A 15,925-nucleotide genomic window follows, 5' to 3' on the forward strand; every position below is an offset into this window, starting at 1 on the left:
TCATTATGGTCTAGTATTTATTTTCTTGGTATTGTAAATTTTAATATGTCACCTTTCAGGAGAGTGGTAGACATACATATGTGAATGTAAGTATGAAGAAGTGAGGGGGGACAAAAAGAAATATGGCCATCAAGGCTTCTTTTCTTTGAGTTTTGATTGCCAGTACATCACTTTTATAGCTGCCTATAAATCCTAGTCTGAAAAGAAGCTGAATAATGTTTTATCTGCTCCATTTTATTGATGTACAGCTTAAAAAAATAGGCACAGTTGATGTAAATACAAGATGATGAATACATGCCACTCACGTTTGTACCGGCACTGTCCAAAATACTAAACAGGATACCTATTCCTATTCATTGCTAGACTTGTTCCCACCCCCTTTGCTTCTTTATAAGAGCTTCAGGGAGGTAGTCTTCCTGGCCAAACCAGATGATGATGATCCCACTGGCTGAAAAGAGATGCTGCTTTAGTTGAGCTGGTTTTGTAATGGACCATCAATGTATTCAAAATTTGTGTTACAAAGATGTGAAGTTTGCATAAACAAAATAAAAAGTTTTTTAAAAAAAGAAATTTGTAATTTGTAAATGGTTGATATAAAGGTAAAGATCCCCCTTGCACATATGTGCTAGTTGTTCCTGACTCTAGGGGGCGGTGCTCATCTCCATTTCAAAGCCGAAGAGGCAGCGCTTGTCCGAAGACGTCTCTGTGGCCATGTGGCCGGCATGACTCAACACCGCAGGCGCACAGAACACTTACCTTCCCACCAAAGATGGTTCCTATTTTTCTACTTGCATGTTTACGTGCTTTTGAACTGCTAGGTTGGCAGAAGCTGGGACAAGCAACAGGAGCTCACTCGGTTATGCAGCGCTAGGGATTCGAACCACCAAACTGCCGATCTTTCTGATCAACAAGCTCAGCGTCTTAGCCACTGAGCCACTGCATTGATGACAACTAAGCTATTCCATTTGCTTGTGGAATCTCACTTCCCCAGAAATTCTGTCTATCCAATGTGTCAATTCTTTATCTGCTTATAGAAACTCTGTCTATCCACTGGATATACCAGGTTTCCCACAGTTTTGGTGGCTTAATAGCCTACAAAATAGCTATTGAATGTATATGAATTTCAGCAATTATATTTTTGATGAAGGCAATGGATGAGCTCTAGGAGAACTCTAAAGCGATTGATTTGGTACAACTACTGTAAGCATACCTCTTCACATGTCCTTGCTGGACATTAATTGCAGTACTAAATATTGAGACCTTTGTATTCTCTTGTATATTGATTGTAAAATGATATTCTTCTAGGCAAACCTAAGAACACAGCAAATGACAGAAACTGCAGTCCGTTCAGAGATGATTTCAACACTGTACACAGAGGTGACTTAGGAAAAAGTAACACAAACATCATTGGGCATTGTTGATGGCTTGTTGCATATAAATAATGTTTAGCTTGGCTAACAATTTAACAATGGTTAAATTGTAAAATGCAATTTGAGTGATATCATCATGGATTCATCTCACATTTTTTGATAACTGCAGCCAAAGGAAAAATAGTAAATCAATGACTAAAGAAGAGCCTTGGTACAGAGATTACTTGAGAAGATAATTGAAGCACTTACTCGCAAATCACAAGAAAGAAGCTAAGGACATGACAAATGGTCTTTATCCGAAGTGCATTGAGGCAGAGAGACACAGTTTCTGGGACTTCATCTGGAAACATGGACCTTAGAAGAATTGGTAAAGTGATGGACATGACCAGAAATTTGGATGGCACCTGAGGAAACCAATGAGGATATCTGGAGAAACACTTATTTGAAAGCTCAGGTTTGGCCCTGTTCTCTTAGAGCTTTGTTTTGACTTCAAATTTCTACATATACTGTATTAATACATTTTGGGAAGAAATACTTTAGTTATCATAATATGCTGTTAAAACAACAAATTTGTCATTTCATAAAGACCTTTAGCTCCACTGGGTGAAGATTCAAGATAATTTTATATAATTGGAAAGAAAAATATTCTTTGATATTAAAGAATGGATCCAAGATATCACGGCGGCATCACCAACTGCTGCACCCCCCTCCAAGCCCCACACAAAGCAAATGAATACACGCCATGAACACATGGCCAGACCGCAAACTCGGAGCCAAACCAAAGCCTGGGATGTTACACCTCAGCCATCTGTTCAGGACATCACAGAATTCAGGAGGTTACAACGCAAAGGCTCAAGATGTTGCCATGCAGCCAACCCCCCAGGAGGTTGCAGCGTGACACTCCGACGAGCAGCTGGAGCATCGCGGAGGCTTGTGGAAGCATCACTGGCAGCTACAACGCATGTGGGCGATGCCGGGCCCGTTCCAACCGTACCGGTTGGAATGGGATCCGGAACCCACCACTGTCCCACAGTTATGTTAATGCAAAACCTAGGACCAGAATCATGTCTTAAGGAATTTCTGGAAACCCAGGAGAATGTCATCTTTATCTCTGTGGGGATGCTGTTTTAGAAAGTGAGCCAACCACACAGAAGATGTTTTCTTGGTTTGCGAACTGTTATTGTTGCTGTTGTTGTTTCTTTACTCTATTATCTTTTCTTGAAACCTATAGGTATAATGTAGATTTCCATAGGAACAAGAATCCAGCAATATTGGAATTCCTGCTAGCATAAGCATCCCTGCATAGTAATAGCAATAGCACTTACTTATATACTGTTTTACAGTGCTTTACAGCCCTCTCTAAGTGGTTACAGAGTCAGCCTATTGTCCCCAACAATCTGTGTCCTCATTTGACCCACCTCGGAAGGGTGGAAGGCTGAGTCAACCTTATGCCTGGTGAGATTTGAACTGCCAAATTGCAGTCTGCCAGGAGTCAGCTGAAGTAGCCTGCAATACTGCACTCTAACCATTGCACCACCATGACTCATATATGGCTGCATACATGGATATCAAAAAGAAGAGCTCTGTGACCTGCACAAAAGAGAGCACAGCGATTCATTACCAGTCCTTGCACTTGGCACCAAGTCAGATGCACCTGGTTCTCTTCTCGGATGGGGATTATGCAATGCTTTCTGAAACTTTCTGTGTGATCATCATTGGGGATTGTATCTTGCATTTCTATAGCTGAAGGGCAGCAGGCTATAGGATGTAAATCTAAGTAGATAGGGTAGGAATAATTGAACAATTTTATCTAAAAAAAATACATTTCTGCTAGGAATTCTACTTGAAATTTATAATAAAGACAATGTATATTTCATCATTCATGTGTTAACTGCAGCTAGAATTGTATTTGGACCACTTTGGAAAAGTGTAGAGATTTCTGTTGATGAGAAGGTGATGAGGAAAATATTAGAATGTGCAGAAATGAACAGATTAACATTAGCAATTAAGGAGAAAGAGCAAACTTAATATTATATGATTTGGGAAGTATTTTACCAATGATTGGAGAGAAAAATGGAGTTTGGAAATGAGGAAAGTTAAAAAATAAGTAGACAATACATTTAGATAGAGATATAAATAAGATGAAAACTGTTAGTATGTGTATGATGAGAATAATGATGTTTAATGTTGATATGATTTTATTACTAGAAGATATTAAGAAGAAAAATGAAGAGTTTTATAACATTTAATTGCTCAATATATTATAATACTAAACTTAGGGAAATAATATTAATATGAATGTGAAAGATGTGGCAAAAGAGGAATGATGTTGCACAAAGATGTTTGTACCCAGATGACACACTGCATAGAGAAAGAGGGAATGTTTATTTCTTTAATTAAAAAATAATAAAATTCATAATAAAAAAATACTTTCAAATTCAAGTGATTCCATCACCTTAAGTGTAGCCACAATATTCTGACCTTGGCTTCCTAAGGCAGTAAAAATCACACACTTAGTCCTAAAATGTCTTTTTTTATTTAAACGGCTGTGAGTTATGTTCATTCACATCCTGTAATGATTCACAACCAGTCTGTTAAGAGTCCGACAGAAGTCTGCCACCGTCTTTCAAGTTAAGTCTGATAAGCACCCACCTTCATCTTTCTTGAAATGATGCCAAAGACCTAATTGCCAATTAGTTTTGAAAGGCCAAATGGAACACAGAGTCAAAACGGAGCTCCAGAGTTTAAACCGATCAGAACGAACAAAGTTGCTTCCCACAAAGTCTCACGTTTGTTTGCTCCTCCTTTATGTCTTAAGGGTTCTTGCCTTCTGGCAGCTGTGTGCATGCACACACTGTGAACACGCTCCCGCTGTCCCTCTGTCTCGCTGATGTCAGACTATGGAGGCTCCGGAGGCAGCACATAACTCCCAGATGGTCCTAGCCCCCACTCTGCCTCCGACATAGAGCCCTCATCCGAGCCTTCCTCAGACTCCAGGACTGGCCCATGTTCCTCCCCAACCTCCTCACTGTCTGACTCCGCTGCCAGCTCCGCAGGCCACAGGCAGACCACAACACACAAATTGTAAGTTATAAGATGCATAGCAGTCTGAGTGACCTGTTTATCTAATTGAATAATCAATATTATTTATTTATTTGAATTTATATTGCTACCTATTCGCCCATGGTGACTTAAGGAGGCTTACAGAATATAAGACCACATTTAAAACAATAAAACCTAACAAAAGCAATCAAATAAATTAATATAATACAATATAACAAAATCAACCCCCTACTTCCCGCCCACCCCTGTCCCAGTGACAGCAGATCACACTAGTCATTTAATGGGCTCCATCCTGCTCTGGGTTCCCCAGGCCTGCTGGCAGAACCAGTTCTTCAGTGCCTTCCAGAAGAGTATTAGAGTGGGGGCCATTCTAATCTCTGGGGGAATGATGTTCCAGAGAGAGGGAGCCACCACAGAGAAGACCCTTCTTCTGTTTCCCACCAGGTGTATTTCCCTCAGGGATGGGACCCACAACATTCCCTGCCTCCCTGATCTGATGGGTCGGGTAGATGTGGCTGGCGAGACACGGTCCCTCAGATAACTTGGTACCAATCCATACCTACATGTATGCAATATGTTTTACGGGCTGGACATTGACTGCAGTAAAGATGTTTTGGCTTTGGTCTGGGCAGAAATACCTATCAGGGTGGTATGAAATTATTTTTTTGGTTTCTTTTCTCTTTTGCATTAGTTTGGAAATCCACCTATGGTATAGTAACTGTCAAGAGAAGTGTTTTATTCCATTAATCCAATCTTATATGCTTGTCAAACTTCTTACAACAGAGAAATTGTTACTGACAGAGGTGGTTCCAAGAATAAAATTATAATTACTCAAATAACTGTGGCCATTTTGCTCTTGTTGCTTCATTTTTATAGACCATTGTTGTGTGGATAAAGGCAATAGCTGAGTGGAATTATATTAATCAGGATGCATTGTACAAGTTCTGCTCTCCCTCACCCTCTAGCATCTGCTTTTGACATACTGTCTTCGGTATGTGTGGTTGACAAGAAAAAATATAATTGGAACATCACAGCCAACTGGCAGAAGTTTAACGTCTTAAGTTGTTGCCATGTGCAAAATAGGAAATGGGATCATAGGTGTGTCTTGAGTTGACAAAAAAAATAAAGGCAGAAGACATAGAAATAAATAAATAAATAAAAAGTTGTAGATACTGAAATAACCAGCTTATGAAACTAAATAAATCTAAATTTGATTTGAATTATTCTCTCATCTTTTTTGTTGTTGTTGGCTGATTGGTTTTGCTTGGATTTGGCATTAAACTAATCTAGCAGCATTGCTCTAGAGCAGGGGTGTCAAACTCAAGGCCCGCGGGGCGGATACGGCCCGCGGTGTGCCTAGATCTGGCCCACATGTTCTTTGCTGGAAACAGCAAAGAACCAGCCCGTGATGCCTCTGGCAGTGAAAACGGAGCTTGGGAGAGGCAACATTTACTGGCAGAGGATTGCAGGAAGCCTTCACAGTCCAAAATGGAGCTCAGGAGCCCGTTTTCGCTGGCAAAGTACTCGGGCCGCCAGAGTGCCCCAACATAAGTGAGTGGCAGTTCCAACACTTCCCTAAGCACCACCTGTTTCATTTGATTTAAAGAGGGAAATGAAGAGAGAGAGAGATTTCTATAATTTAAAAAAATCTGAAATGAAATGAGAAGCTGGCATGCTGCAAAGCAAAACATCAGCCAACAATATTAGCTACATTTCCCAGAAACTCCCTCAGGATGGTTCCTAAGTATTTAAAACAACAACAACAATAATTGATAGCTTCTTTAGTCTCAGGGTTGTGTTCTGTTAAGATATAGCCTATGGTGCCTTAAAATGGCTTCTTCCATACTGCCATAAAATGGTTTCTACTGTACAGTGCAGTGGAATTCTCATGGTAACACCTTCATGGTACTCCGCAAGGGAGCTCCGTCTGGTAAGGGGGAAAATACAACATTAGAAATTACCTTTATATCCAACATTTTCCCCCTATATATATGTAAATACCTGAGCGATGCCGGGCTATCAACTAGTAGATAAATAAATATTTATCAGAAAACGGACAAAGAAAAGCAGAGAGGTGTAGTAGGGATTTTCAAAGTATAAAGGCTTGCAGAAGTTGTTAGGTATCCATCTCAACAGGATGCCTTCTGGATAATGAATATTCGTGATGCATCTTGTTCATCTTGGCCAGAACTTTGTGAGAAATCTCTCAATACAATTCCCAAATCTCTCTAATTCAGCTAAGCAAGCCCCCATCAAACTTACCCACTGTTCCCATTCTTCTCTCTCTCCAAAGCAATAGGAAAGGAATACATCACAGAGGGAGGTGCCCAAACATCACTTCCACTGTTAACAAATATCGACTGAAATCAGGCTCTCAAGTAATATCCAATTGCAGGTCTAATACTTTCCTGGGTCAGTTGGCAGCTTGGGGATTTCCTTACTTACTGCATTCTTGTTTAGTGGTCTTTTCAAGAAATTTGCAGGCCTTGGTTTCTGCAGAGATTTTGTCTATAATTATGGATTTCATGTTCTTTGATGAAAGTTGTCACTCTACAGTCACCCCTGGGATGGTAATGAAGTGCAAAGGTATGGACATAATTCATTTTTAGCAAGCTTGAAGTATTTTTTTTTTTGCTTCCTTGAAGACATTCTGGGTTTGTAATGATAAATCTCATCAATACAAGGGTGTCAAACTCAATTTCATTGAGGGCCACATCAGGCCCATCAGTTTGAGCTAAGGGAGCTGGGGTGGGCATGGCCAACTCAACATCACTCATGTCAGGGGCGCCTGTGGTGGCCTAAGCACTTTGCCAGTGAAAACGGGCTCTTGAGCTCCATTTTTGCTGGCAGAGGCACAGCGAGTTAGTCCTTCCCTGTTTCCAGGGTGGCCCCACGGGCCAGATCTAAGCAACCCGCAGGCCGGGTCTGGCCCCCAGGCCTTGAGTTTGACACCCCTGTTGTAATACTAATAATGATGAAACCACAAATAAATAATTTATTTAAATGTAACCAATGCGATAGTGTCCAAATCTGTTAAACCATTTCTGACAAGAGTTGGAAAATAAATTGGCATCTCCTGTATTAGACTGTGGCATGTAAGTAAGAATATAAAAAATTGAGGAAAAGTGCAATTCTAAACCATATGAAAGTAAACATAAATTCAAAAGTTTTTCTCCTGCCTAGCTATAGATGGATAAATGAATAGCCTAAATGAATAACTTCAAGAAGATGAAATGCTGCTTCCGAAAACACTCAGAAAACAATTTCCTGCTATCTTGGTGGGATTTGTGAGTATACTGAAAAGCATCGTTTCAGCACACATGACCAAATATAAATCATGGCAACTCATGCTTTCTCTATAAACTCTGCTCTGCCTTGATTTCAGGTGGATTTTAGAATGGGATTAAATTATTTTTAAAATAATGTCTTTAACACTTTTCAGGACGAAGACATTCCAGATGAACTACGTGCAGTAATATCCTTCTTGAAGTGCAGATGGACATTAAGTTATGGATACCAAGCTGTAATTTAGCTTTGAAAGCTAATCAGTAGCCAAAATTACCTCACATTTTTATTATTGTGGTAAAAGATGGAGATGAGAATGCTATGTCTGTTGAGCCCTTGGAGGACAATCAGGTCATACATTTATTGAATAATATTTATAATTTGAAATTTATATTATATTAAGTAAAGATAAAGGTTCCCATCGTACATATCGCTAGTTGACTCTAGAGGGCGGTGCTCATCTCCGTTTCAAAGCTGAAGAGCCAGTGCTGTCCGAAGATGTCTCCGTGATCCTGTGGCCGACATGACTAAACGCCAAAGGCGCATAGAAAGCTGTTACCTTCACACCAAAGGTGGTCCCTATTTTTTTCTATTTGCATTTTTTACATGCTTTCGAACTGCTAGGATGGCAGAAGCTGGGACAAATAACAGGAGCTCAATCCATTACGCAGCGCTAGGGATTTGAACCGCCAACCTGCCGACGTTTCTGATTGACAAGCTCAACATCTTAGGCAGAGCTACCGTGTCCCTTTATTATAATATTATCATATTTATTATATTATAATATTATTTATTTATTATATTATCATATTATATTTTTGCTATGTTATGTGTAAGTATCACCATAATAATCAATGATTCATAACTTCAGGAGTCCGGTTGGTAGTCATCGTTTCCTCTCCCGGAACGGTTCCAGCAAATTGATATCTCAAGATATTTTAGAAGGAAAAATGCTGGCAGAGAGCCAAAATGGAAACCATTGACTTTAAACACGCCTCCCACTAGCCCTTGTTAAAAATAATAATTTAAAAAATCCAATTGCCAGTGATTCTACTTACTGAGGTTGCTGAGAAAATTGGCCTCTGGAGAGCCCACCTTCAGCTCAACAGCTGGTAATCAGATGTTAAATTGCAGTACATTAGTGTATTATTAAATGCTGGATCATCAGGTTTTGCAAAGTTCAGACTAGCTCTTGTGAATATGTGCAAATATCTATTACCTCCCAAGCTAGGGGTGGGTTCCTACCGGTTTGGACCGGTTTGGCTGAGTGAGTAGTAACTTGGCCGGCCGCGCCTCTAAACTGGTTCTAGCGGTGGTGCCATAGGCACCGTCATCTTGTTTTTTACCTACTGCACATGCATGCGTAGCACACATTAAGCAAGCGCACACGCTCAAAGCACATCCCTGAGTGAATCAGCAGTAGAAGAAGTCGGAACCCGCCCCTGTCCCAAGACTGACAGTCGTATACTTGGTCTCCCCTATATTTGACTGAAATATCAACTGCCACTATTTTAATGTTATGTTTTAATAATTATTCCAATAATTCCAACGTTGCTAATTTGCTACCTTTTAGCTTGACTACCCCTTCCTCTTTTGGGATTTATTTTATTTTTGAACACTAAATATTAGACCTATCAAATATTGATAGTGTTGTATTATTTATTTCTGCATGTTTAAATTCATGGTGCCTGTGGGGATAGTTTTGGCTGTGTTTTGTTTGTCTGCATTATCTTTTTCTGGCATAACTTCATTGGCACAAGAGCAAAATTTCACCCAGGCTTCAAAACAAAAACAAGAGCTCTAGGCTTTATAAGGCATGGAAACCAACATATTCAGCTGTGTATCTTGTGGTTTTTTTTGCAACTTAACCTCTAGACTTCTTTTACTTGTTCTTTCATCTCCCTGAGGACTGGGCAATACTCATTGAAATCAGAGATCAGGTTTCACCGTCCAGTGGTGAGATTCCTACCACTTCTGTGAGAGAATGCTTTGCACACATGTGCCTAATGAACACTTTGTGCGCCCGCAAAGCATTTAAAGATAACCCTTGGTGAGCTGTGTTTTTTTAGCTCAGCTGTGTGGCGGCAAACTGCTCTGCCTCGTGAATCAGTTGTGCTAAAAAACAAGGGGAAATGGGACAGGAAACAACAGGGGCGGAAGGGTGGGCCCAACCAGAAGTGGTATTTGCTGGTTCTCTGAACTATTCAAAATTTCAGCTACTGGTTCACCCGAACCAGTCCAAACCAGCTGAATACCAACTCTGTCACCGTCCCAGACTGCACCAGCAGTTCCTTCTGAGGAACTTCACAGTGAATGATACATCTGTCCATATATTTGGGATGCTCTGGAGCAGTGTTTCTCAATCTCAGCATCTATAAGATGTGTGAACAAACTCTCAGAATTCCCCAGCCAGCATGCAATGTAAATCAGAGTAATGTGAATCTATTCACCTCCCGAGATTATTGGTGAAATGTCAATTAAATCCAAATATACCACAAGGACCCAATGATAATAAAGATCCCTATGTTGTTCAGGTACAGATAATTGGGGATTTGTGATTTAAATAAAAATAGAAATAACTGAGGGAACGTTTTAGAAAAACAGAATTTGACAAAATTAAAAGGCATTGAGAAGAGGCAAATCTTTTTTTCCAAGGAACAAAACTCCAATTATGTCTGTCTGTCTGTCTGTCTGTCTTTCTACCAGTGGTGGGTTTCAAAATTTTTTAGAACCTCTTCTGTAGTTGTGGCCTGCTTTGTGGGAGTGGCTTGCCAGCCATGTGATCGGGTGGGAGTGGCTTGGCAGCCATGTGACTGAGTGGGAGTGGCTTGGCAGCAGTGACGTGCAGTCAGTGGAGGCAGGGGAGGCGGAGCCTCACCACTCTCATCATGAAAATAAAAAAGAATTACTCCAGGAAGCCGTGAAAGTGGCTGGGAGAGGCGCGCGGCTTGGTTTAGCCTCCCTGGACATCTCAGCAGCAGCCCCAAGTGTGCCGATCTCGCCATTTTTTACATCGGGCGAGCCCAGGATCCTTGCAAGGGGAATGGGACGTGTGCAGGAGGCTCCTCAGCTCCAGCCTCAATCAGCGCAGCCGCGGTCCCCTTCATCTTGCCTCAGGAAAGAGGGGAATGGGACCATGTGTGCAGGGGAAGGGGATCGCGGCTCTGCTAATCTGAGGCTGTGCGCTGAGGACCCTCCTGCACACGTGTTCCCATTCCCCTTGCAAGGATCCCGGGCTCGCCCGATGCAAAAATGCCTAGGTACCGTGTTTCCCCGAAAATACAACCTGTCCCGCACTCACTGACCTAGCGTTATCCTGAAAGCGCCAAGTTACAGGAGCTGGGGGTGGGGGGAGCGCTCACGTTGCTTGCCGCCTTCGGTATACCGCTAGGTTGGGGAGTGCCTGCTGCCGCCGCCCGCTGCCGCCCCGCGCCGCCGCCGCCCGCTGCCGCCCCGCGCCGCCGCCGCCCGCTGCCGCCCCGCGCCGCCGCCGCCCGCTGCCGCCCCGCCGCCGCCCGCTGCCGCCCCGCCGCCGCCCGCTGCCGCCCCGCCGCCGCCCGCTGCCGCCCCGCCGCCGCCCGCTGCCGCCCCGCCGCGGCCCGCCGCCCGCCGCCCGCCGCCGCCGCCCGCTACCGCCCCGCCGCCGCCCGCTGCCGCCCGCTGCCGCCCCGCCGCCGCCCGCTGCCGCCCCACGCCGCCGCCGCCCACTGCCGCCCCGCGCCGCTCCGTGCATAACTTCCAAAACTTTCAGCATCGGCCGCTCTAGGAGTGCTCTCTATGGTGGGCCGGTTGCTGGAAGACTCTGTCCGGAAAACTCTCTGTCCGGCAGCCGGCCCACCATAGAGAGCATTCCTAGAGCGGCCGATGCTGGAAGTTTTGGAGTTTGGATGTTATGCGCGGAGCGGAGCGGGGCAGCGGCGGCGGGGCGGGGTGGGGCAGCGGCAGCGCGGGGCGGCGGCGGCGCGGGGCGGCAGCGGCGCGGGGCAGCAACGGGCGGCGGCGGGGCGGGGCGGCAGCGGGCGGCGGCAGCAGGTACTCCCCAACCTAGCGGTATACCGAAGGCGGCAAGCAACGTGAGCGCTCCCCCCACCCCCGGCTCCTGTAACTTGGCGCTTTCAGGATAACACTAGGTCAGTGAGCGCGGGACAGGTTGTATTTTCGGGGAAACACGGTACCTAGGCATTTTTTACATCGGGCGAGCCCGGGATCCTTGCAAGGGGAATGGGACTACGTGTGCAGGCGGCTCCTCAGCGCACAGCCTCAGATTAGCAGAGCCGCGATCCCCTTCCCCTGCACACATGGTCCCATTCCCCTCCTTCCTGAGGCAAGATGAAGGGGACCGCGGCTGCGCTGATTGAGGCTGGAGCTGAAGAAACTTCTCCGTTTGGGCTGCGCCCCTGCGATCGGAGCAACCACGTGGTTTGATGACGTCACCAGCCTCACCAGTCATAAACGTCACTGCATGTCACTGCTTGGCAGCCATGTGACTGGGTGGGCATGGCCAACTTGTACAAGGTGGTGAAACTCACTTAACAACACTCTTGCTTAGCAACCAAAATGTTGGCTCAGAAACTCTGGCATTTGAAAGATGCAAGTCTTATAGCTGTCAAGTTACAAGACCCTTGCACCCCTAACCCTTTAGAAAACAACCCCAAGGGTGTTCAAACTTGACAGCTTTAGGACTTGTGGATTTCAACTCCCAGAATTCCTCCTCTTGCTCTTCATCTTGATGATGTGCGGACGGGCGGGGGGAGGGAGCTGGAACTGATTCTAAACGGCACTGTAGATTTGTGGAACCTCTTCTACAGAAGAGGTTAGAACTGGCAGGAACCCACCCCTGCTACCTACCTACTTACCTAACTACACACACAGAGAGATAAATGGGTGTGTGTGTGTGTGTGTGTGTGTATGTGTATGTGTGTGTGTCTTTATGTTCCAGGATAACTCAATTTTAACCAAACTTGGTACACAAATGACTTACTCTGTGGAAACAAATACTGTGGACGTAAGACACCCCTAACACCCCTCAGATGTGTATTCTGTTTAGATACAAACTGTTGTGCCATAAAGTGGCTTCTACTGTACAGCGCAGTGGAATTGCCATGGTAATGGCTTCACAGTACTCCACAAGGGGGCTCCCTCTGGTAAAGGGGAAACTCCAACATTAGAAATTACATTTGGTCCAGACATTTTCCCCCTATAAATAAATATCCAGGCAACACTGGGTTATCAGACAGTTTCTAATATTTTTCCCCATGGAAAATTATGGAAGCTTGAAACAAACCCCTTATTCTTTTGTTTTTCACTCTGTGGCCACAAGAGGTGTTGGGGTGAGAGATCATGTTGACTACCACAGGCCAACAAACTTGCAAAAAAAAAAAAAGGTCAAAGAGATGGCTGTGCTGCCACTCGGGAGAGAATTCAGTCTATTTTCCAGAATCCATTAATCAAAACCCCCTCACCCTTTCTTCTGTGACACAAAGTATCTTGTAGGCTATAGATTTTGAATGACACCATAAATGAAGCAGTTAGCCAACAGCTAGAAGTATATTTGCCCAAAACTACTTTCTTTCTTTTTTTAAATTTTATTCCCCCAGTTCAACTTGGAGGCAAATTTCACTTCACTTAATTATATAATGGACAAGCATCCTTCTCGCCTTGGGCTAAGCCTCTTAGTTGCTGCCTTCCCTCTGCTCTGCATTAGCCAAGATTTCAAGAATAAATCTTTCTTCATAGGCAGATTTCTCAGTTTTGCTTCTCATTCTTGTTCCAAGCTCGCAGACCAGAGGTGGGTTGCTCCTGCTTCGGCCGAACTGATAGTGGCAGCGGCAGGAGGCTCCGCCCACCCACCTGGATGCGTCTGCGTTTGCACATAAGTGTTGAGCGTGTGTGCGAGCACGAGCAAACCTGTAGTAAACAGGTCAGCAACCCACCACTGCCGCAGAGGCTGCTTAACCTCAACAAATGCCCTTTTCATCACGCAATGTTTAACTGTAAAATCCATTTTACATCACAAACCCCAGAAAGAGAGGTGGGTTGCTCCCAGTTGGGCTGAACTGGTAATGAAATTCAGGCTTGGGTCACAGAACTGGCAGTCACTCAGGCCTGCCATGCCCTCGAACCGGTTCCCTCGCCGCTGCTGGGCCGCCACCATTTTTGGTTTTTAATTACTGGGCATGCAGAGTTCGCTGTAAATTGTTCTGCACTTGAGGGAAGAACAATTTACATTGAACAATGCACACGTGTGCAGCACGGGTCTGGCGCGGGTTGCAAACCGGTAGTAAAACCACAGCAATCCACCCATGCCTAGAATTGTGCCTAAAAGAAACACAAAGAGTCCCTGTGCATGTGTGCCAAATAATATTTATTATACCTGATTAGGTACTGTGTTGTATCGCACTGAGTTTTTCTATAACTTATAAATATCAAAGTGGGGGAAAACAAAGGTGTTCCCAAGAGAAATCTAGGACTTTAAATAAAAGGACTGAACAGATACAGCAGATGCTTCCTTGTGAAATTCTACAGATTGCATGATTGCTTGTACCCATATTTGTTCCGGAAATCACCTTCACTCTCCAGAAAATGATGCCGAATTGTTTAAATGACGTCTCTGCACGATCCCAAGCAAGTCTGAAATCAGGTGAGAACAATCCCCATAAGACCCACTGATTTTTCCCTTCTGACTCTCCCTTATAAAATGATTTTGGCCCTCTGATCCAAGGATCCTCCAGCATCAGAATTTGCGGCTTGCTTGCCTGAGCAGGAGCCCCCTTGAGGTATCCTGCCAACAATTTTCTCCTGATCTGGAAGAGAATCTCCAGCTCCATGAAGTCAAACATCTTTCAGCAGTAGTTCCAGGGATGGGTTCTGGATTCTTTTACTGCCAGTTCACTTAGGGACATGCTTCGTGCCCGTGTGCTTGATGCGCACTACACATGCATGCACAGTAGGTAAAAAGCTGCTGTGCAGAAAAAGCAAAAAGCAAGATGGCACCACTGATAGAACCGGTTTGGGTGCGTGGACGGCCAGGTTACTAGCTATTTGTCCGAACCGGTAGGAACCCACCTTTGAGTAGTTCCATGGAAGATCAGAAGTGGGGGTATCAGCTTAACAAAATGGTGATGTGGCTATCTGAGAGGACCACTGGCTCTTATGCTGCTTTCTCCTATGTAACAAGACTTATATTTCTGTAATCTGAAAAGTCAGCACCAACTTTTCATTTATCCTAATAGTCTCATGGCATGGGAAAGAGGTATGGGAGGAAAAATGTACTCCAATGACCTTGGCACAATATGTTCCCCTCCTCTCCCCTTTTCTCCCACAGCTGGAAACAGCAGATTTAATATTTCTTCATTCCCAACCAACTTCTACTGGCTGCTAACTAATCACAGGAGCATTGAGGGCTAGCACATCTATTACAATTTCTAGAATATTGTTATCAGTTTCCTAGCAACCACTGTAACAGATGTAAAGCTTTGTTGTGTCAGAGACTTAAAAATTCGCAGGTAAAGGTTCTTGTAATCTGCTTAAATTGGAGAAGGTAACTATTGTATTCTGCCATCCATAATATATGAACCTTCACCCTGTGGTATGTAGTGTAATGAAGAATCTGCAAAGAGGCATCTGCCATTGTATAAAGAAACAGAACAGAGGAGATGAGAATAGTCATCATTAAACAGAACAATCAGGAAAAGCCATTAGTCTTTCCTGCTAAAACCAGTTATGCGCATATTGCTGGTAGGGGAGTGAATTGCAGTAGGTATAGCTAGTGCCAAACTCAGACATTCTCAGCAAACATTTCTCATATAATATTTCTCTTCCCTCTTGGAAAAAAAGAAGTCATCAAGGAATGTCTCTAGATACTTTTGCTCGGATTCTTTCCTCATTTTTTTCCTTATAGAAATAAGGGTGTCTACAGAAGTAGGATGTGTGTATCAAAAAAGTGAAGAAAATAATGGCCACAATCTAGGGGTGGGATTCAGCCAGTTCGGGCACACCAGATGCTAATTTTACATCTGGTTCGCCAAACTGGTAGTTGCAAGGACTGGCTGGCACTGACCCACCCCTCCCAGGAGTCTCGATGTGGGCTGTTTTGGATGCCAGGTAAGTGCAGGGCCTGCACAGAGGCTCTGGGAGGGCAAAAAATAGGCCCCCAGAAGTCTGGAAACAGGCCCATTTCCGGCCTCCAGAGGGCCGAGGGAGCCCGA

The sequence above is a fragment of the Natrix helvetica genome (genome assembly GCF_964273705.1).
Source record: "Natrix helvetica genome assembly, chromosome: 5".
In the NCBI taxonomy this organism is placed as follows: Eukaryota; Metazoa; Chordata; class Lepidosauria; order Squamata; family Natricidae; genus Natrix; species Natrix helvetica.